The sequence below is a fragment of the Nuphar pumila genome, chromosome 7, assembly GCF_984573655.1.
Source record: "Nuphar pumila chromosome 7, dmNupPumi1.hap1.1, whole genome shotgun sequence".
In the NCBI taxonomy this organism is placed as follows: Eukaryota; Viridiplantae; Streptophyta; class Magnoliopsida; order Nymphaeales; family Nymphaeaceae; genus Nuphar; species Nuphar pumila.
Window position 1 is genome coordinate 26268593 of NC_143255.1, and position 23628 is coordinate 26292220.

The following is a 23628-nucleotide window of genomic DNA, read 5'->3' on the forward strand; positions in this document are numbered from 1 at the left end:
TTTTTTAAAATATAATAGAGTTCAGATATCCATCAAATCCGCATATCGTAGCAAAAATCCAAAACCATTCTGAATCCAATTATAATAGGGTATGGTTTTGGTTTTACCAAATTTGACTAAATGAAATTAGATTCGGTTGGATATCAGACAAAATCCAATCCATTGACATCCTTAAGAAAACCTCACATCAACGATAGCACATTGGTGCCCCTCCGATTGGTAAATCCTTTGAGGTCCCAAGGTAGTACACCCAGCTTCAATCTTGCGGCAAGAGACACCCCCATGTGAGTTTCGAACTTTGGTCTTCTCATGTCAAGTGACAAACCACAGTAGGCCCATATATGCATACTTAGCTTTTTTTGTGGTACTTGATCATTTATACGATCTTTGGTAACTGCAAATGAATGGGCATTGCCCATCAGAATACAAATGGGAGTTAGTTGGCCTTGAGAAAGGCCAAGCGTCAGCCCAAAATACAAATCAATCAGGTCAGACAATATCTTGGAATATTTTGGATTCTCCAACCTAACTTTCTCTGAATATTTTTGGTAACAAACTATACTAAAAACGTTATTGAAGTATAAAGGCAATCAGACCAGATGATATCTTGCAGAATATTTTGCTTTTTGAATTCACTAACCTTTCTTCCTCTGAAATATTTTGCTAACCAACCATTCTAAAAATGTTACGAAAATCAAATGACATCGGCCACAATTGGAATCCATTGCTTCCATTGAAAAGGGCCATAACCTCCAATCCTATTGCTTACACACACAATAAGACGCAACTATTCACTTTGAAGCTTTATTCTAGTAACCTCTCTCTCTCAGGCGCACACATAAAAACTCACATTGTGGCATTAGATTTAAAATAATGAGAAGAAATTTGTTAGGAGGACGAGTGGTGTAACCACTAGCATTATTAAAGAAACCAACTTAATGGATCATCGTAATTTCTGTAGTAGTGATCAATGCCCAACTGTTAGCAGTAGAGAATTTAACATAGCACGTCACTGTATATCAACTGAGCATCAAAACTAGGAACTGTGTCTAACAAGTTGTCGAGCTGGAAATGTGTAGGTCTCTTGGAAACTTAACCCCTAAAAGTAAATGCACTCAAACAACCTTCATACTCTACTCATAAATATCCACTCTAGCTGTCTGCTAGTGCACTCATCCACAGTGCCAATATACCCAACCTCCCCCTTTTTCAACCCTGCAATTTTCACCTTCACATAAGCCCACCACCCTCATTTTCCCAAGCTTCAACCAACCTTTGTACACAGCAAAATGGGTTGGTGTCTCTCGTACTTGGGATTTCTTCTTCTGCTGGCCTTTCCAGTGCATGGACAACTTGTTCCTGCAATCATAACATTTGGGGACTCAGCAGTTGATGTGGGAAACAATAACAACCTCTACACTCTGGTTAAGTCTAACTTCCCACCTTATGGAAGGGATTTTGTTTCACATTCTCCAACTGGAAGGTTCTGCAATGGAAAACTAGCTACAGATTTTACAGGTAAATCAACCAAAATAGCTGATATGAGTCTCAGTAAGCAAGCACCACACTGGCTGTTTTCTCTTTTGGTAAATGTTTTGCAAGCTTTATATTTTTCAAGCACAACCTTATATGTAAAATGCTTTACCGATTGGCAGCTGATACTCTTGGATTTTCAAGCTACCCACCAGCATACCTCAGCCCTCAAGCTTCTGGGAAAAACCTCCTGATTGGTGCTAATTTTGCCTCAGCTTCTTCTGGGTATTATGAAAGGACTGCAATACTATATGTAATAATCTAGGAGATAAAGTACTTGTTCTTTTGCGACATTTTTTGAAGATATGTTAGTTCATTTTTGTTGAATGGTGCTGCAGAATGCCATTCCTCTGTCCAGGCAGTTGGGTTATTACAGAGAGTACCAGTCTAAACTGGGGGAGATTGCAGGGAGGTCCAAGGCCTCTTCCATCATAAGCGACGCCCTCTATATTTTGAGTGCAGGAAGCAGTGATTTTATTCAATACTACTACATCAACCCACTGCTGAACACAGTCTACGCCCCTGCCCAGTTCTCAGATATTCTAGTTCAGGGTTTCTCTTCCTTCATTCAGGTCTCTCTCTCTCTCCCTCCCTCCCTCCCTCCCTCTCTCGTGTGTCTGTGAAATTTGTTCTTTAGACATTAGAGGCAGTGACTTTTACTGAAATGGGCACAATGGAGGAAAAATAAAAGAAATAGAAAATGTTTCTAAAAATTTGCCACAGATATCAAGATGAGGAAAACCAAATTTATTTCTTGAAGAAATATTCACACAAAAACTCTACATGAAAAAGGTTCAATAAGATAATCTCAAGCTTTCCCTCTTTCTCTCATATATATGAGATATGAGAGAGTAAATCCCCTCTAACAAGTAACTAAATGGGTTGTTTAGTTTTCAATGTTGCAGGCGCTTTCTGCTTAATGTGAAACTAAAGATGTGTTTATAATGTATAATGGGGTGGCATGTTCGACAGGAACTGTATGGGTTAGGTGCAAGAAGAATTGGGGTCACGTCCCTACCGCCGTTTGGTTGCCTGCCTGCCTCCATCACTCTGTTTGGACTCGGTAGCAATGAATGCGTCTCAAGATTGAACAGTGATGCCCAGGTTTTCAATAAGAAGGTCAGTAGTGCTGCTCAGTCCTTGCAGAAGGCACTTCCCGGGCTTAAGATTGCGGTCTTTGACATCTACACTCCCCTCTATGATCTTATCAAGGACCCTGCCAAGCAAGGTAACCAACTATATTGTGGCAAAAGCCATCAATTTTCATGATTTTCTTGGCTTTCCAAACACACCTGTTCCACCAAAGTTTTCAAGAGTTAAGTCAACGACTATGGTTGTGCTCGCTCATCTTTGTGACCGGATTGACAAGTGATGGATGGTCACGATTTTTTCTTTTTTTCTAAATAAGCATAAGTAAATTCGGGTGGTTGGTTAAATGTAAAACTGATTTAACAACATTCAAGATTCTTTGCTTTGGCTAGGCTCAGCAAATCCCTTGATTGACCAAGTCTATTTAAGGATACAAGACTTTGCTATCGACAAAAAGAGGATATAAGTAGGGATGTCAACGGGACCCACCCGTATCAAACCCTATAGGGTCCGGGTATGGTGATAAATAAGAAGATCTGATTAAGACCCGAGTCCAGACCCGAAGGTCTGATTAATACATGCACTCTGGTATAGTTTGTGAAATTTTATACCAGACCCGGGTCCGACCCGAGTTCCGATTAAGACAGTGCAATTTTTCAATGTAAAAATGATAAAAGACATTGTTTTACCGGGTATGGCCTGGGTCGTGTTCTTATCGGGTCTGGGTATGGTTTCTCTTATGGTGGGTCTGATTAGACCCAGGTCTGGACTAGATACCATACCTGAAAATCGGAGCCAAGTCTGGTTCCACCTGGGTCCGAACCAAACCCGACCCGTTGACACCCCTGGATATAAGACTTGGCGCTGTTTACTCGTGTCTTTACTTTGATTGAGCCCAACTGCACTCTAAGGGCACGTTTGTGTGCCACAGAAAATGGGGCTTTTCCGCGGAAACAGACGAGACCCCATGCTTTTCCACGGGCCTCACATCCCATTGAAACACAGGATTCACTTTCAGCGAAGAAAGGGGCCTGTGTTTCAACGGGAGCCCCCCCTTTTCAGCCGAAACAAAGTCCGACGGGATTAGGTCAGACTTTATTTCCGTGGAGAGTCTGCGCGGAGGCCCTTTCTTTGGCAAACAAACGTGTCTCAAGGGTACGTTTGCATTGCATGGAAAGTAGGCAGTTTCTGCAGAAATGCATGGGTCCTGTGCCATTTCTACGGGCCTCACAATGCAACACTATGTGCTGGACCTTGGACCCTCCTTCCTAGGGGTGCACACGAGCTGGACTCGAGCCAAACTGATGCTCAAAAAGCTCACCTCGTTCAGAAAAAGGCATGTTCAAGCTCAGCTGGAACCGAGCTTGAACAGCATGTGTACAAACTCAGCTCGAGTATGGCTCGGCTCAGCTCAAGCAAGTTAATTTTTTGAAAAAAAAACATTTTCAATGAAAGTGCGGAGGGTGGGATTCAAAGCACCCACCTCTCTCACAAATGTCAAATGCACTACCCACTTGATGAAACTTTTGTTTGTGCCTTTGATCCAAAAAAAAAAAGTTATACATATATATATTCAATGAGTCTGAGCTTGTGTTCAAGCTCGGCTTGTTTATTTACTCGAACGAGTTCGAGCTGGGCTTAAATGAGCCGAACCTGAGTTTGCTCAGCTTGTTGTATCTCTTTCCATGTACTCATTTCCATGGGAGGGTGGTCTGATTTGCATTCCGTGGGAGGAGGTGCCGTGGCAGGTGCTGCCATGGCACCCTCTTCCACCACGCACCCTAAAGGCTCACTCTGTTCACTGGTTATAGCAACTGATTCTACTTGAGGCTACTACTATGAATATCCTTATCCAACACTGGAAACTTCATTCTCAAGCTTGGATTCGAGATCTGATTACTTTAGATGCACATGCCTCTGACCCCACCCCCACTGCATTTTACATTCATGAATCTCTATGGGAAAATGAACCTCAAATATTCATTTTTGGGTAGATATGAGATGCATGAATCTCTATGGGAGAAGGTGCTGACCCTTTTATCCCAGGTTCGACTCTCACTGAGTGTGTGGGTGCTTTCAACTGGTGGGCTCCGTAAGAACATAGGCATTGGTGACCTCACCCGGGGGTTTACCTCTCAGGAGGGCGAGCCTATCAAGTGACCCGGCAAAAAATATGCATTGCGGGGATCTGTGCTCCTTCTATTCTATTGGTGATCCTCTGTTTTCTTGACCGTCAGATATGCCACCACATCGATACTCAAGATCCATCTGGTGTGATGTGGACGGTTGAGATCTAGGGCATTCAAACAGCTGTATCATTTTTTTTGTCTCTCTTCCAACAATGCCATTATCTGACTTGAGACTTTGGTGGATGCATTCATTATTGCAAGAAACTTCTAATGATTCATTGGAGGTGGTGCACCTAGTTATTCTAACATTCCAACTGGAACCCACCATCATGGCCCCTACCTCACACCCATTTAAAAAGTGGGAAAGGTCTGCTTTTTCTTTCTGACTAAGCCATTGTGAGACAATGGATCACCAACCTTGAATTTGTACAGGATTCTTTGAGGCCAGGAAAGCATGTTGTGGGACTGGAACCATTGAGACCTCACTTCTCTGCAATGCCAACTCTCCTGGCACATGTGCCAATGCGACTGAGTACGTGTTCTGGGACAGTTTCCATCCTTCTGAGGCTGCCAACCAGGTCTTGGCCAATGCACTTTTGCTTCAAGGGATCTCTCTAATCTCATAGGAGCCATCATCATTATCAAGCAAACCATGCTTTTTTATTCCTTTTGGGTAGTTGGTCTCTAAAATATTTTGTTTCGTTTGTGACTATATATGTTCTAGTTGGTACATTAAAATATTGTAATAAACTCAGACTTTGCTGTCATGTGAAGTAGTGATCTCTAGTTTATAAGGATATTGGGTATTTGATTGGTTTTGTCCTGCCAACGAATATAGGCTAAAAAATTGCTCAATGGTGCCTTTATTCATTCATCTATCTAGAAAACTAAGATAAGCCAAGAAAGTTTAGTGGTTCTAGTGTAATTTTCTAATTTATTTTCATTTTATAGATGAGTAGAGTTGGGAAAACGAGCCGAGCCACTCAGCTTATGTTCAGCTCGTAAAGGGCATATTCAAACTCGCAAAATAAGCTCACCAAGCTGAATATGAAACAATAGGTACTCAGCTCAGTTTCACTCGTATGAGCTTATTAAATAGCAAAAAGTATAGTTCAGATTTTTCATCATATAATATACGTAGAACATATGATTAAACTATTTGCTTTGCAGAAAATAGGTATAGTGGTAAATTCTTAATACTTCTAGCTCTGAGACATTGTTTTTTTTATCGTAATCTTATTTTCATCGATCCAGCTCTAAAACAATGTTATTTTTGGTAAACAAACTTGCCGAGACTTGGCTCATCTAATTAACTCAGACTCATGAACCAACCTAAATGCCTGCTTGACCTGCTTGAACACTTCAAGCTCAGCTCGTTTGCCAAGGGGTGGGTGCCTGAGATATTGATGAACCAACCTAAATGTCATCTTCCTCTCTCATTACTTGTTAAACGATGATTGGATTTTTAGGATGGAAAATAAACGAAATTTCAATGAGAGTAATAATCACATATCTTAGATCAATCGCTTCCAAATTTTGATTAGATAAGAATTTTAATCAAAACGGCAATCATGTTGTTGAGCATTTGGCTTATCCATAATTTTATGCATAACCAATCAGTGAGATATAGTCTAGCCAATTGGTTTATCTCTAACAAGCAAGCATAATTGATCTGTATTCTGCCTTGACTGACGATCTTAATATGGTTTGTCTGCTTCTTTGCTTTTCAAGATATTTGACTCTTTCCCAATATAGTGCAATAACTCGAGGTAAATCTTTGAGTTTTTTAGCATGATGACCAATCTGAATCACAATAAAATGAATAATTGAAGCTTGTTGTCGGATGACAATAGTATGCCTTGGCTAGGCGTGGACTTGAGATATCGCAAAAGCCTCTGTGCTACCTCAAGATGTGACCTCCTTGATGCATACATAAACAAGCTTAAGATATTGACACAATGGGCTATATCAAGCTATGTTATAGTAAGATATATCAACTGACCCACTAGTCAATGATAATGGCTCAGGTCATTCAATGGTTCTCCTTCCTCTGAATTATGTTTCATATGTTGCTCCATAGGAAAATCCGATGGTTTGGCCCCCAAGTAGCCATGATCTCCAATTATGTCCAACGCGTATTTATGCTATGATAAGAAAATGCCCTTGCTAGATCTTACCACTTTGATTCCCAAAAAATATTTAAGTGCTCTTAGGTCCTTGATGTGAAATGCATTGTTTAGAAGGACCTTTAGTTGACTAATTTTTGCAACGTCATCTCCAGCAATGATAATATCATCAATATATACGAGAGCAAATATACATCCATGCTTTGTGAAGCAAGAAAACAATGAATAGCCAACTTTAAATTGGGTAAAACCAATCCCTTTAAGAAAACTTAAAAATTTTGCAAACCAATTTTGAGATGACTGTTTGAGGCCATAGAGAGATTTATTGAGCCGACAAACTTGTTGCTCCCCCTATCGCCTAAAACTAGGAGGCAATTTTATGTAAATTTGTCTCCGTGTAAAAATGCATTGTTAACATCAAATTATAAAGAACCCAATTTCTTACGATGGCGACTGCCAATAGGCACCAAACAGTGGCGAGCTTAGCCACGAGAGCAAATGTTTTGTGGTTGTCAAGGCCCTCTATATGTGTATAGCCTTTTGCAATAAGATGTGCTTTATAATGCTCAATGGTCCCGTCGAATTTGTACTTCACCTTGTAAACCCATTTGCAATCAATGAAACATTTACCTGGTGGAAGATGTATAACCATCCAAGTTTGGTTGTCTTCGAGGGCTTGAATTTTGACTACTATTGCTTCTCTTTAATTAGCACACCCTACAACTTGGGCAAAGGTTTGGGGTTTTTGTTAATGGCTTCAAGGAAAGCACGGTGAGATAGAGAGAAATTTTCATATGTGAGATAATGAACAACGGGATACCTTGTACCTTTTTGGTTGACACTCTAAGCATTCGATGTGGGCAAGCAAAATGCAACGTAGCATTTATAATCCTTGAGATAAGTAGATTCAGTCCTCTCCCTAGAGGATCATCTGATTAAAACCGAGATAGGTGGTTCTGACTAGGTCAAACTAGAAGTGGTTTGATTGACTGGAGAGGGAGGAATAGATTCAGATGAATTGGGATAATCTTGTGAACTCGATATGCTGTGATTTAGAGAATCTGGTATAATGTCGTCTGAAGTATCAATTTTTTGGATTGAAAATGGACCATCCGGTGTAGAATCAAAGAAAGTAATGGGTAGGACATCTCCATTATTAGGTGGTGCATATATATCAGATTGGAATGGAAAAACGTGTTCATGAAAGATCACATATCTGCTGGTGAAGGTAACATGGGACTCAAGGTCATACAAACGATATGCAACTTGGCTATATGGATATCCAATGAAAATGCATTTTCTTGCTCTACTATCAAATTTTTGGGAGTGATTTATATTATGAGTATAGCATAAACACCTGAAAACCTTAAGGTGTTTATAATTAGGACTTTTTTGGAATACGATATCATGAGGGGTTCATCCATTATGGGTTTTGCTAGGGACAAAGTTTATGAGATATGCGGCAATCATGATACATTCTCTTTAAAATTTGATAGAAAGATTTGCTTGAAAATGCAAGGCCCGAGCCATATTAAGAAGGTCTCGGTGCTTGCATTCGACCGATCAATTTTGTTGGGGGGTGGGTATATACACAACTATGTTGATGAAATATACCCTAGCTGCGAAAAAATATTTGCATTTCATTAAAATAAAATTTACTCTCATCATCACTCCTAACCTTTTGGATTTGAATTTTAAATTGGGTTTTGATCATGACAAAAAAATCTTGAAAAAGAAAAAAGGTTTTGGATTTATAACGCATTAGGTAAACCCAAGTTGAGCAAGAGTACCAGATAATAATAGAGTTTGATGTCCTCCCCATAAATCAATATGAATGAGTTCAAAAACTGATATAGAGTTAATAACACTATTTAAAAATAGAAGACACGGTTGTTTAGCCAAACAACAAATTGAACATATTACATCAAACTTGCAAGAATTTATTTTATTAGAATCAACAAGATACTGAAAACAAAAATGCAAAATATGCCCAAGACGATAAGATAAGCAGGACTGAAATTAGAGAGTGTGACTCCACTCTTGATTTTAAACATATAAAGGCCATTTTGCATTTTACACACTCCAATTGTCTGCTTCGAGCAACGGTCCTGAACAATACAAGATCCATTGGTGAAAACAGCATCACATTGTAAATCTTTTATCAATTTGCTAATGGATATCAAATTGTATTTGAAGCTAGGGACACATAAGACATCGGTTAGGCATATTTGTGAATTAATGTGTGCACTGCTAATGTGGGTGACTAGAGTAGACAATCTGGTGGGTAATCCTATTGGTGGACAAATAATGGGTCATGGCGAATATAACAAATCTAAACTAGAAATTGTGATCGGTGGCCCAAGTGTTTATTATCCAACAAGAAGAGCAAGAAAGAAAGGCTAAAATTTTACCTGCTAGGCTGACTTATGGTTTCTGTTTACCTTGTGACATAAGGGTTATGAGATATTTATATTTTTCGGGTGTGATATGAGGTATGGCAGTTCCTTCACTTGATGTAGCCGAATTCACCCTTACACTTGTGTTGCCATTGTTGATTGAATTTGGATAACTATAAAGTTGATAACATCGAGTCTTGATGTGACCCAATTTACCGTAATGGTCATATTTGGGTCTTGGACGATTTGGATATGTTCTTGGTTGAAAAAAATCTTGTATTCATTCATTTATCATCCTTATGCTCAATTGTGGCAGCCAACATGCCATGTTCATCGGATAACGGAAGAAGAACTCACATCTCTCTTTGTCTCTCTTCTTGAATGATGAGGGCATATGGCTTCGAGACGGATGGAATCAGTTTTATTAAGAGAATATAGCTTTGAATAGAGCTGTAGCTATCATTAAGCCCCATCAAAAATTGCATCAATCGATCTCTTTGTTGTATGTTTTGAACAACCTTCATTGCTCCACAAGAGCAAGTTGGATACGAGATATATGAAGCTAATTCGTTCCATATTCCTTTAAGCTTCATAAAATAAATGGCAATGGATGATTGATGTTGTTTGTGGTTAATTATATCAAACTGAATTTGATAGATGCGTGATGCATTGTGATGCATTTGATTGAGAGAACCACTTATAGAGTTAATTCCAGACATCAAATGCAGTTTCTGAATATATAACACTTGAAGATATATCCTTATGAGTTGAGTTCAAAATCCATGAAAGCACCATATCATTATATCTTTGTCATGCCATAAATGAAGTATAATAAGTACCCAGTCTTGGAACCGTTTCATCGATAAAACTGGGCTTATTTTTGGCGCTTAGAGTCATACACATAGCTCATTTTCATGTCGAATAATTATCCTTAGTTAAAACCTAGGATACCAACACCATACCTGAGTTGTCTAAGTGATGCAAAAAATATGAGCTAACGGTTGACTTCATTGATAAATCTCCTTCGATGTTGGTTGATTTCACAGTCTCTGCAACCATTTTTCTTAGAGTAATTTGTGTTAAACACGCTCCACTATTGTGATTGAATCAGCTGTTGTTGCGAACTGCAGCTTACAAGTGGCACTTGATATGGCTTCTCACGTTCATATGAATATTTAAAAGAATAACATCTACAACCTGGTGCTCAGTCCAGCAAACAAAATGTGCAAAGCAGTGCATGATGCAACTGTGAAATATCGAGATGAGCATAAATAAATAACACCGGCTTTGATATCGTGTTAAACGACGATTGGATTTGTAGGATGGAAAATAAATGAAATTTCAGTGAGAGTAATAATTATACAAGAAGAAAGAAGAGAAAAAAAAACTATGAGCTTGAAAATCCCATGATTTTAGGATAACTCTTATCTGTTGGTTATTTACAACAAACAAATCTCAATCACTTTCAAATTTTGATTAGATAAGAATTTTAATCAAAACAGCAACCATGTTGTTGAGAATTTGGCTTATCCATAATTTTATGCATAACTAATCGACGAGATAATGATAAGGTCATCTAGCAGATTGGTTTATCTCTAATTAACAGTACTTGAGAGGGTGTTTGATAGTTGGATGTAACAGTCTGTGACAATTCAATTCCCACCAAATCAGATCGCAAAGGATAGGACTTCTACATCTTCCATTTAATGTGGGACATTGGGCTGAGTTTGGATGGGATACAAATCATTGCGACAGATGTTTGTGCCTTGTCAATCAAACATGTCAAGAGAATTGAGAAAATTAACAAAGCATATATATTGGGATAATTCAAGGGAAAAACCCATCACCGACCTCACATTGGCTGGCCTTCGGTTGGTAAAACCCTTGAGGCTCCCCTACCCACTGGGGGAGTACACTCAGCTTCGACCTTGCAGCAAGGGACACTACTGGTGGGATTCAAACTTGTGACGTCCCATCAACTTGATGACAGTCACAAGTTACCTCCACCAGATGAGCAGGAGCCCTTGTGGGAGTTATGAGGCATATGTTGCATGACAATTACTAACAAAAAGTTCATTATAGAGTGAGTTTTTTATCTCTTAGTATTTATCCAAATCATAGCTTCTAAACTTTTTTTTATTGGCAAGTTGGGGTCAGGCAGACCCAAACCATATTACAAGAGATTAATTAGCATCCAAATTATTTGGGTTTGGCACTCATTCAGAAGGTTTATCCTCCCAAATCCTATGTGCACATAGAGCACCTATTCTGGCCAAAATATGGGCTACAATATTACATGATTTATCAACCCACATGCATTAAAATCTATCATAATCTAGCATCTTTTGCACTATGCTAATAGAGTATGTGGTTGTTGGGTGAAGGGACTTATTTGTTGAAATTTCACAACCGTTAAGGTGGTGTCGATAAAGTCAATGCCCAAAAAATAGTCTAGAGGTGCACAACAATGATACTTTCTTAAAAGCGGTATATGCCCCTTTAAGTGAGAACTCGAGTGCGATAAAGTGGTTTGCACCTCTGCTTTTGGGATACAACCAAACCCACACCTATTTATGCTCTACTGCTTTCTATTGCATTGAGATGACTCACCAAAATCACCTTGAGCATTTTTTGAGAAAAAAAGAAGAACATAGAAGAAGAAGAGTTGCAGAGAAGTGTTTGGAAGACCAAGGACTAATCAAGGAATATAAAGACCTAGGTTAGAATGGCTAGTCAATTGGGTTGCATCAATCCATTAACCACATTGTTTGCATGTACTTATTAGCCTGGGTATGTTCAAAATGGGTCTGATCAGCTGATTGGTCAAACCCAAATATTTTATTTTAAATACTTTATTAAGGAATTCAAAACGATCTAAAAAGTGGTAGAAAGAGTGTCAACTTTAAAATTTAAACAAAACATGACCAAGTCTGAACCAACTGGGCCAAATCTAAATTCAAGTCCAAGATCAAATCAGAGTCTAAATGTAAAGCCAAATCCAAATCTAAACTCTAAAGTTCAATTGACATTTCCCTAGAGGATCTTGCCTTTAAAATCACTCATACACTATATAAACCCCATGGATTTTTTAAACATAATCATTATGGGTCTAAACAATTATCATAAAGTAAATTTTTTCTCCAAAAATCATTTCTTAAAACTTAGGGCAAAAGGTGGGTATTTGGCCAAATTCATGATTCAAAATGCACATAATTTTGAATCAAAGCAACAACAATCCTCGTGTGGATCAAAATTGTGAATAGAAAATAAGAAGTTACTTATGAAAGTCATCTTAAATGAAAGTACCTTCTAAGTTTGAACATTCTCTTAGTGGGTATGAGATTCAAATTATCTTTGAAACTAAGTAGTTAAGCTTTGAACTTAGTCTAGATGTTTGACATCCTATGCTCATTCACACACACTTCTATTATGTAATCATAGGTGTCATCAATATATATATGGTGCATGTATTTAGGTTTCCATGCAGTATCCCATTTCATAAGTACTTTGCAAATAACCTAAATCTCATAGAACGCAACCCACACTTTTATACTTATATAGGTGAATCCATCAAAAGTGGAAACTAGTTTAAACACTTTCACCAATCTTGGCCTATGGATCTCGCTAAAAGTCTTTTCTTTTTTTATTTATGATAAAGTACCCTCAACGAGAATTGGGTCACTTAAAGAGCCCATCCCCTATGAGGTAAACCCTAGGTGAGGTCATTGACACCAAAACCCTTACAGGGTCCACCAATTAAAGGCACTTGCACACTCGATGGGAGTCAAACCTTGAACAAAGGGGATATGAAGGTCATGTGACTTATTCTTATATCACATGTTTTGAGCACTTATATTAGAATAAGATACAAAAATGCTATCTATCTTCATATATATTTTATTGCTTGTTTAATTACCCTAGTGAGTTGTTTTTTTCATTGAACAAAGAACTTAAGTGACTTCAGTGACTTAGTTGGGTTACCATTGTGTGTAATTTCTTTTATAAATTTTAATCACATTCCATCCAATGCACTTTTTATGATTATTGTGAAAGTCTTTTTGTAAGTGGATTTGTCAGGCTTATGCAAGGCTTCATGTACTCAACTAAGATTACTCATTGCTTGAGTAAGCTACTGTGGATCTTTAAACTTTTGAAAACAAAATGGGTTTTTATGAAAAACATTTTTAAAATGGATCCAAATTTGAGATATTGGGGGACCGTTCTTCAAGGCTGTGTGTTTTTCCTCCTTTGTTAAGGAGGGATCAACCAAACCAAGAGCTCTAGATCTTCGTTTTTGAGATTGTAGTTTGCAATTGAATGTACTCTGTACGTGAATCCTATAAAAAATGAGTTTGGTGGCGAGAGCCACCAAGACTTGGAAAAAATAGAAAACAAACAAGAATATACGAACGTTAGGCTTTTAACACTTATAAAATACAAATAAATGATTAAAATAACAATAAAAAGGGATTGGATCTCTCATCAGGCTTAGGTATCCTTTTCTATGTTGACGAGTGCAGGAGAGCTAAAAAAAAGGGGTGAGATAGAGGATCTAAGTTCTAGACTAGGCTTGGTAGAGTCAACTAGGCTAGATCCACTAGGCAAGGTCATGTAAAGATTTTTACAGAGTAAGGGTGCAGTTAGGGCTCAAACTCTAGATATTAAAATAGGGGAGGTGGTCCTCTATTTATAGTTTTTTTTGTCAGATCCAAATATGTTTCATGAATATCCAAGATTCATCTTTCTAAGTCTGATCCAGATTGAGATGAACGACTCACAATGGGTAGTTTTTGAATGAAGTGTTGAGATTTGTCCAAGGCATGTTGCCTAAGATAAGGGACTATTTTTTTGTAAAGGGGATTTTTGCTGAAAATATTGTGTTCTCGGTTTGAAAGTAGGATAGGATAGGATAAGGGTGAAGACATACTTTTAAAACCTGCGGGAATCGTTCACGACAATTGTGATTTGTTGTCAATAATAGGTGTTGACAACAATTCATGGAGGTGGCTCATTCTTAACAATAAATTATTGTGTCATTAGAAAATGTTGATGCTACCTCCAAAAAAAAGGGGTTAACTCCTAACGAGTTACGACAATTCAAGGATACCAACGCTAATTTAAGAAAATAATGACAATAATTAATATGTTGTTAGCAACATAAAACTTGTTTTAGCTATAATTTTTTATGTTGATGCCGGATTGACCTGATTTTTGACTTATTGAAAAGTGAAAATCTTCTCTTTAATTTTCTTGTCATAAAAAAGCTAAAAGAAGTAATTTTGAAGGTTAAAAATCAGATTGAAGTTAACCTTGTTTTGGGGTATATAACAAAAACATAAATTTTTTTAGTGTAAATATTTTAATAAAAAATGAGGTGCCTACATATGCTCCTATTTGTTGTCGAGTATGAAAAGGTTGACCGATAACAAAGAAGTAGACACACCAAATTTGAAAAGAGTTAAATATTGGCTCTAACAAAATATTTAAAAAAAAAAATCTTCTAAAAAACAAAGTCATAGACGGCTTGATAGTATAAGAAGATAGCTAAAGGCATGTACGTAGCTCAATGTGAGTGACTCCCTTTGATGCATGTATTAAAATCACATAGGTCTGATCAAACTAGGTTAGTTTGCAAGCTAAGCTATCCTTGAACTCAGTGAATGTGAGTGGGAAGTATTCGTTGAACAGGGTCAGACAAAGACGAAATTAATGCCTTGTCACTTGAAATTGCATGAAAAATAACTAGTGATTTTGATGAAGACAAAGACTTTTTTTTTAAAAAAGGATAAAGACATGGACAAGCTTTTTAGGACAAAAGCATTGAAAAGTTAAATACATTTTGAAAATGTGATGAAAGGTGCTAGTTTCAGAGATGTGCCTTTCAGAAAAGATTAGGTTTAAAATGATTCACATGCTCGTCAAATGAGTTTCAGATTGGTCCATCAATCCTTAGAATATCCTAAGGATCTAATATTCATCTATCTACAGGGTGATCATAAAATAAGGACTGGGTAGACTTTTTTTTTGTAAACAAGCTTGCCAAAACTTGGCTCATCTAACTCAGACTCATGGACCAACCTAAATGTTGGCTTGGCTCGCCACAAAAAACGAGCCAACCTTGAACACGTCAAGCTCAGCTCGTTTATTAAGATGGGTGGGTGCATGAGATATTGATGAACCAACCTAAATGCCGTCTTTCTTGAGAGGGTGTTTGACAGTTGGATGTAACTGTTTATGACAATTCATCTCCCACCAAATCAGACCGCAAAAGGACAGGACTTCTGCATCTTCCATTTGATGCTCATTGGGCTGAGTTTGGTGGGATACAAATCATCCCGACAGATGACTGCCCTGCCAATCAAACATGCCACGAGAAATTGAGGAAATTAATAAAGCATATAAACTCATCTTGGGATAATAAAAGGAAACCCCCCATCACCGACCTCACATTGGCTGGCCTTCGGTTGTTAAAGCCCTTGAGCCCTCCTGCTCACTTAGGAGTATACTCAGCTTCGACCTTGTGATGTTCGACCTTGCAGCAAAGGGCACCACTCGTGGGCTTCGAACTTGTGACGTCCCATCAACTTGGTGACATTCACAGGTCACCTCAACCAGTTGAGCTGATCCCTTGTGTGTTTTATCAAGCATATGTTGCATGATAATTACTATCAAAAAATTCATTATGGAGTGAGTTTTTTTTTTCTCTTAGTATTTGTCCAAATCATAGATTCTAAACTTATTTTTCTTATTGGCAAGTTGGGGTCGGGCATATTACAAGAGATTAATTAGCATCCAAATTATTTGGGTCCGGCACCCATTCAGAAGGTTTATCCTTCCAAATCTTATGTGCACGGAGAGCACCTATTCTGGCCAAAATGCGGGCTACAATATTACATAATTTATCAACCCATATGCATTGAAATCTATCAGGCATCTTCTGCACTATGCTAATAGAGTATGTGCTAAGGTGGTGTTGATTAAAAGCGATAGTTGTTTTTTTTTTTTAATGAGAACTCGGGTGCAATAAAGTGATTTCATGACCTCTAGGGTGTTGATAAAGAATGCTCAAAAATAGATTAGAGGTGCACAGCTACGATACTTTCTTAAAAAGCGATAGTTGCCCTTTTGAATGAGAACTCGGGTGCAATAAAGTGGTTTGCAACTCTGCTTTTGGGATATAACCAAACCCACACCTATTCTTACTGTTCCGATTGTCTATTCACTACGCCACAAACGGTGCCGTCACTAAAATAAATAAATGGTGATGGCTTCAAACGTCACCGACTCTCGTATAATTAAGGAAAAAAAGGATGCCCTCCCGCTCTTTTTTGGTCTACATTCGCTTTCTTGTTTGGGATCAATAGTGAAATGCTCTGCAACGACACCATCACCGACATCATCTGTTTTTCTACCCCGGATCGCTGGTGGCACAAGGACGACCACTCGATAGGCAAGAGTTTTTTGTGGCCCTCTCTCTCTCTCTCTCTCTTCTCTCTCTCTCTCTCTCTCCCTATAGATTGTTTAGGGTTTCCTTTGAAAGGGGTTTCATCACTTTCTCTCTTATGAATGGGAGAGACTAGAGAAGGAGGTTCCTTCAAAACAAAATGGGAGGGAGGGAGGAACGATTCTCTCTCTCTCTATTGAACTCTCATTGTTAGGGTTTCTATGTTTGTGCAGGTTCTAGCAGGTTTGCGTATGTCATTCATCGTGTGTCCTCAATTCAGAATGTTGTTACCATAATAATGAAGAAGTTTGTTAGTTCTTTACATTTGCTCCCTTGTACATTATTTTAGTTTTTCAATTTTTTATTTTTCTATAGGTTTTTTCTTGAGGATTGGGTCTTTTTTCCATTATTATTGATAATAAATAGTAAAATTCATTGAAAACCATAGTCATAGATATCAGCAATATTTTCATGGTGTCATCATTGAAAAAAAATGAATGAATATACTGCAGAAGTTAACATATTTGATGGGTTTTTCTCAGATGAGGTTTGTGTGACAGAGAACTATACTTACGATTATTACGGTAAAGAATATTGCAAGGAACATTAAAAACCGTCATATAGACAGTGGACTATATCTCCGTCTCTTCAATGATCTACACATTGTCTAATCTCCATAAATCATTGTTTTAAGGGCTTTCTCTCTAATAGACCATGCAAAGGTGTGGTTTTTTTAATACTAAATACTCAAATTCTGGTTTTGATCTTAAGAATGGCTATTTTTGGATAGGTTTGGTGCCCTGGTGTGGACGTATTGCAAGAGGGTGAGGAGCTTCAATGTGACCCATCAACATATGATTGGCTTTAGTATTGACTGGCCCTCCTTGAGGTGCATACTTGAGTCCTTTTATAGCTATAAATGGCGTAGCTTGGAATGGCTATGGTCAAGTTTATTATTCATAATATTTCATTTGTAATGAAAGAGTTTCATCTTAGCTTTAAGGTCACGCTTCTGTGACCCTGTGGATTTATTGCTACAGTTTCGACATTCGACAGAAGATTCGTGATGAAGCTTCTGTTTTTCCTTTTTTCGGTTTTCTTGCAAGAGAGAGCTCTGCCGGAACAATTCGCCGGAAAGGAAAAAAGGGAAAACGGCGATGGAGTCGGATCTGCCCAGAGGTCGCCGGAGCAGGCGTTGCCGGAGTCCCAGCGACGAGGAAGAAACAAAAAAAATTTGTAATCCCTGTTTTCTGGTTGTTGGGTTTTTCTGTTTCGTTTCTCAGAGGTGAAAAAAGAAAGGCAGATCTTCGAATCAGTGTTGCTGCTGTTGCAGCGGTAAAAAAAAAATACGAGTCGTTTTCGTTCTTTCGCCGGAAAGAGGCGGCAGCGGCGGATGGAGAGAAAAACCTCCGGTTATACGCCAGAAAAAAAATGGGAACAGCGGCAGACGGAGGGTAAATCTGTGTTTGTATGTTGTGACAGTCGGTGAGAAGACGCCGATCGGCTTCGGATCGTTCACCGGAAAAAAAAATAGTCCCCTTTCTTCTTCTGCAGGTTTTTTTTTGTGACAGGCGGTGAGAAGGCGCCGATCGCCTTTGGTTCGTTCGCCGAGAAAAAAAAAACGACGATGGTATACGGGCGCTGTAGCTGCCCAAAGGACGCCGGAGAGCTGTCGCCGGTGAAGCAGCAGAGGAAAGGAAGGTAATCCCGTTTCCTTCTGCAGTTTTTTTTTTTGTTTTTACTTCTGTTTTCAGAGAAGAAACCCACTGATAGATCTAACAAAAACGATACTCATTTTTTTTTCCTTGTTCCCCCTTTTTATTTTATGTTTTGCTTTCAGAGGTCGCCCGATGCCGGCGACCTCTTAAGTTTTTTTTTTTTTGTTGGGGTCGCCTGCTGCAGGCGATCCTCTTGTATTAGATATTAAATTTTAAAAAAAAAAAAAAAAGAAACGACCCTGATCTCTTGTATTAAGTTTTTTTTTTTAAAAACAATGTATTTGCTGAGGTCGTCGGATGTCGGCGACCCTCTTCGTGTTTAAAAATGGAGTCTCTATGCCCTTGAAACCTGATGTAGATCCCTGATGGGATCTCCTATTTTTTTTGCAAAAAAAGATGCAGATCTCTCATGTTTGCTTGCTTCTCGATGAGGCTTCTGATTGGCTACAACAACTAATACAAATCCTAGATGGGATCTGTGTTGTTGTTTTTTTCGATAAAAAAAACACAAACGCAGATCTCTTCTTGAGAAATTTGCCAGATAAGAAAAAAAACTAATAGTGTCTCTTACCTTTTTGTTTTTTGATCTGTTTTTTCTTTGATGACGGGAGTCGATCGCGTGCACACCACTAAACCTGGCGCACCACCAAGGCTGGCTCTGATGCCACTGTTGGATCGAAGTGAAGAAGAGAACAGAGGATTTGAGGTTAGATATCGTAAACGGCCTTCTTCAGAGGGGGTTTCTACTCACACATCACTTGCGTAGTGAGTAATCCCTTCTCCATTAAAAAAAGAAGGGTTGCTGGGAGATTTACCTCCCTCTGAGTAGTTGTTTGCCCCAACAACGATTTATGTTTCACCTGGAGTTTATCCAGAACTTCGCAATAAAATTTGGTGTGTGTTTTATGAAAATCCTTTTTTAAAATAATATTTTTAATGAAAATTCAGTGAAAGCCAAACACCAAATAATAAAAACCGGCTCACACAAGTGGTGGAGTTTGGGTCGATCTTAGGGAACAGGAGATACTTGTATTCAAACACATAAGCTAAACTACTCTTTATTGCCAAAATGAAAATGTAAGAGAAAAGTAAATCTAATTAACTATTACAACGAATGAATACCCTACACAGAGGGCTTAGAAGACTTCATTACAAACCCAAAAATTGAATTAAATTCCTAAATTCTAAAAGAAAATGGACCAACAATCAGAGTTCATCATCCAAGTAAATGGACCAATGGCAAATAAGCACACAATTCACTCAGAGTTCATCATCCAGCATGAACAAAGAAGGCTACAAGTACAACACTAACAAAAAAGAAAAAGGAATTTCTAAGAGTACGTATTACCACATACAAATACGTTTATAAGACCAACATAACCCTTGCAGTACCAGGAGGTGGTAAGCTGTCTAAAGTCACATATTTGGCATTTGATCATAAAAGAACTCCTGCAATCCAACCATTGTAAAAGCCTCAGGCATTCCATGCAAGAGATTCTGAGATAACAACCACCATATGCTCATGGCTGCTCTAATTTCACTTATGAAAACTGCTGATTAAATCTTCTGATTCATTGTCAAGACCCATGTGACAGTTTTTTATAGCAATTCATCAGAACATATTTTCCTATTTTTGTGCTCCCTAATATGCTAGTAGATGCTATAGGTATCATGTAACAACAATTATCTTCTCTCAATCACCAGTTATTCAAGTTTTAACAACTACAACATCTGGAATCTTCAGAAACATCTTTAGCATAGAAACAATAGATTTAGATAACCATATAGATTTTTAAAGCAATATTTGCTATAAATGTCCTCATAATACCAGAGATACAGTACATAGTATGAGGGAATTCTGTCTTGTTTAATCCCAGGTCCTATGGTAGAATGTTGAAACTGTAGCAATAAATCCACAGGGTCACAGTGTAAGTAACTGTGGCCATGTTTCACGGAGTTGTTTCAATCGTTAAAGAGAGAGGAGGGCTCACTCTTTCTCTAATGTTTGAGACTTTAGCCTTATCGAGATTAGGACAAGATGCTGCAAGCCTTCTCAGATATCAAGGCAAATCTGAGCTCCCATACACATTCTATTGCGAAGCTTGAGACGCAATTGGGACAACTCGCCGAGGCGCTTAGCAGGCGGAGTGAGGGGGCTTTACCTCACCAACCCCCTGAAGAGCCCTCTGAGGTCTCTAAAAGGTCCTCTCAAGGGACCCTCAGACCCTCAGAAAGACCCCTCAGGGATCCCTCAGAAAAGCAAAAGTTCAAGAAAACATACATTACCTCAAGAAGGGACAAGAAGACTCGAAGCACTGAAGCCTTTTCTTTTCTTTTAGAATTTAGGAATTTAATTCAATTTTTGGGTTTGTAATAAAGTCTTCTAAGCCCTCTGCGTAGGGTATTCATTCATTGTAATAGTTAATTAGATTTACTTTTCTCTTACATTTTCATTTTGGCAATAAGGAGTAGTTTAACTTATGTGTTTGAATACAAGTATCTCTTGTTCCCTGAGATCGACCCAGACTCCACCACTTGTGTGAGCCAGTTTTTATTATTTGGTGTTTGGCTTTCACTGGATTTTCATTAAAAATATTATTTTAAAAAGGGTTTTCATAAAACTCACACAAAATTTTATTGTGAAGCCCATTCTGGATAAACTCCAGGTGAAACATAAATCGTTGTTGGGGAAAACGGCTACTCAGAGGGAGGTAAATCTCCCAGCAACCCTTCTTTTTTTAATGGAGAAGGGATTACTCACTACGCAAGTGATGTGTGAGTAGAAACCCCCTCTGATGGTTTGCAAGGTGAAGTCTAAACTATACCCTGCGTATAATCAGTTGCAGGAAGGTAAGATTGTTGAAGAGGGCGATTACTATCAATCAGATGATATGTATGACTTCTCTTATGATCATGATGTCACACATGGTTTGCATATCACATCTCTATTGTTCGATGACACATATATGGAAGAATGTAATCCAAATGATATACCAAGTGGATGGGCACTCAAATAAAGAAGAAGATAAAGAGGACGAAGATGAGGTGGAGGAAGAAGAAGAATATGAAAGTCAAACAAGTGAGGTGTTGAAAAGATTATGGTCTTCATTCATGGTATATAATTGTTTATCATAGCTAATGTGTTTCATATATGATTTTTTGTTATAGTCATGTGCACTAACTTTCTGAAATTATTTGTAGGCTTTGAATCGTTTCGCGACTGCAAAAGAGGAGCAGGATGCGAGGATAGTGTGGCAGAAGGTGACTCCCAATCGATTTGCTAACATACTGCACAATATGAAGACTACAACAATAAAATCAACTGGTGGGATTGATGATCCACTGTGGTGGAAGGGCCATGACCCTTCTACTATCAGGTCAGATTATTGAGATGCAATGTGCGACAAGTGGGCGAGCCATGAATTTTAAAACCGCTCAGCAAAGGCTGCATAGAACCGAGTGAAGATGCCTTATGCCCATCTACACACAGGTGGTTATAGGACTTTTGGAAGCCACCAGACGAAAATGGTAACTTATCAATATATATATATATATATATATATATATATATATATATATTGTCAAATTTATAAGTATTTCTGCATACTTTCTAATTAGTTTTTTTTATCATTTAACCTTGTAGGAAGCCAAAAAAAGAGACATTGTACCTTATAAGGATGTGTTTGTTGAAACACATAAACGTAAGGGCATGAGAGAGTTCGTATCAGAGAAGACGAGAGCGACAACGGTATGCATTTATTATATTAATAAACATTATAATATATAAGTTACTATGAATTACATTATCATAAATATTGTAATTCTTAATTATTAATTCATATTATAATCATTACTTTGTAGGAGTCATACGAGCAGCAGATGGTAGAGCAATACGGCGATGACTCCACTCAACATCTGTCTTTTGATCCTGCGGCATGGGTGACTGCATCCGGTGGACCCAAAAAGGGTCATGTGTTTGGGTTTGGGAGTAATATGAACACCACACCAATCGTTGCCTCCTCCAGCCAAAGCTCTCAGAGTTCTTTCGCCAGCATCAACTCTCATCGTACGATTGACCCTGCTAATTCTTGGGAGGGTGTTCACCAGTTTGTTAAGGACACAATGCGTGACTTTTTACATGAACTCATTTTTTATGTTGTCCGTAATGAGTTGTGCAACTTTTTTGGGAAAGGAAAACTTCGTCTGCATTCAACATGAGCTCTAGTGCTCGTCAGGTATGAATGATTGAAACACTATGAATTTTTATTGCTAGCATTAGAACATATGTATGCATGATTGAATCACTATAAAAAAAAATTGACTGTCTTGAAATACATATATGCATGATTAAATCACTATGAATTTTTATTGCTAGCATTAGAACACATGTATGCATGATTTCATCACTATGAAAGTTTTTGACTGTCTTATAACACATATATGCATGATTGAATCACTATGAAAGTTTTTTTGACAACCTTAGAGCACATATATGCATGATTGAATCACTGACATTCTTTTGACAACCTTATAACACATAACTACATGATTGAATCATTATATTTTTTTTAATCAGCCTTTATTAGAACAAATATATAAATGATTGAATCAGTATGAAATTTTTTTGACTGCCTTATAACACATATATGCATGATTGAATAACTATGAAAGCTTTTTGACAACCTTAGAACACATATAAGCATGATTTCATCACTATGAAAGTTTTTTAACTCCCTTATAACACATATATGCATGATTGAATTACTATAAAAGATTTTTGACAACCTTAGAACACATATAAGCATGATTTCATCACTATAAAAGTTTTTTGACTGCCTTATAACACATATATGCATGATTAAATCACTATGAAAGTTTTTTGACAACCTTAGAACACATATAAGCATGATTTCATCACTATGAAATTTTTTTATTGCCTTATAACACATATATGCATGATTGAATCACTATAAAAGTTTTTTAACAACCTTAGAACACATATAAGCATGATTTCATCACTATGAGAGTTTTTTTACTGCCTTATAATACATATATGCATGATTGAATTACTATGAAAGTTTTTTTACAACCTTAGAATATATATAAGCATGATTTCATCACTATGAAAGACTTTTGACTGCCTTATAACACATATAAGCATGATTTCATCACTATGATTTTTTTTTACTGCCT

General features: G+C 37.8%; 1 pseudogene; it reads left to right on the top strand.

Moving 5' to 3' along the window:
• Window positions 1-1071: 1071 nt before the first annotated feature.
• LOC149831606 (GDSL esterase/lipase APG-like) lies at window positions 1072-5458 on the top strand (annotated as a pseudogene).
• Window positions 5459-23628: the final 18170 nt, after the last annotated feature.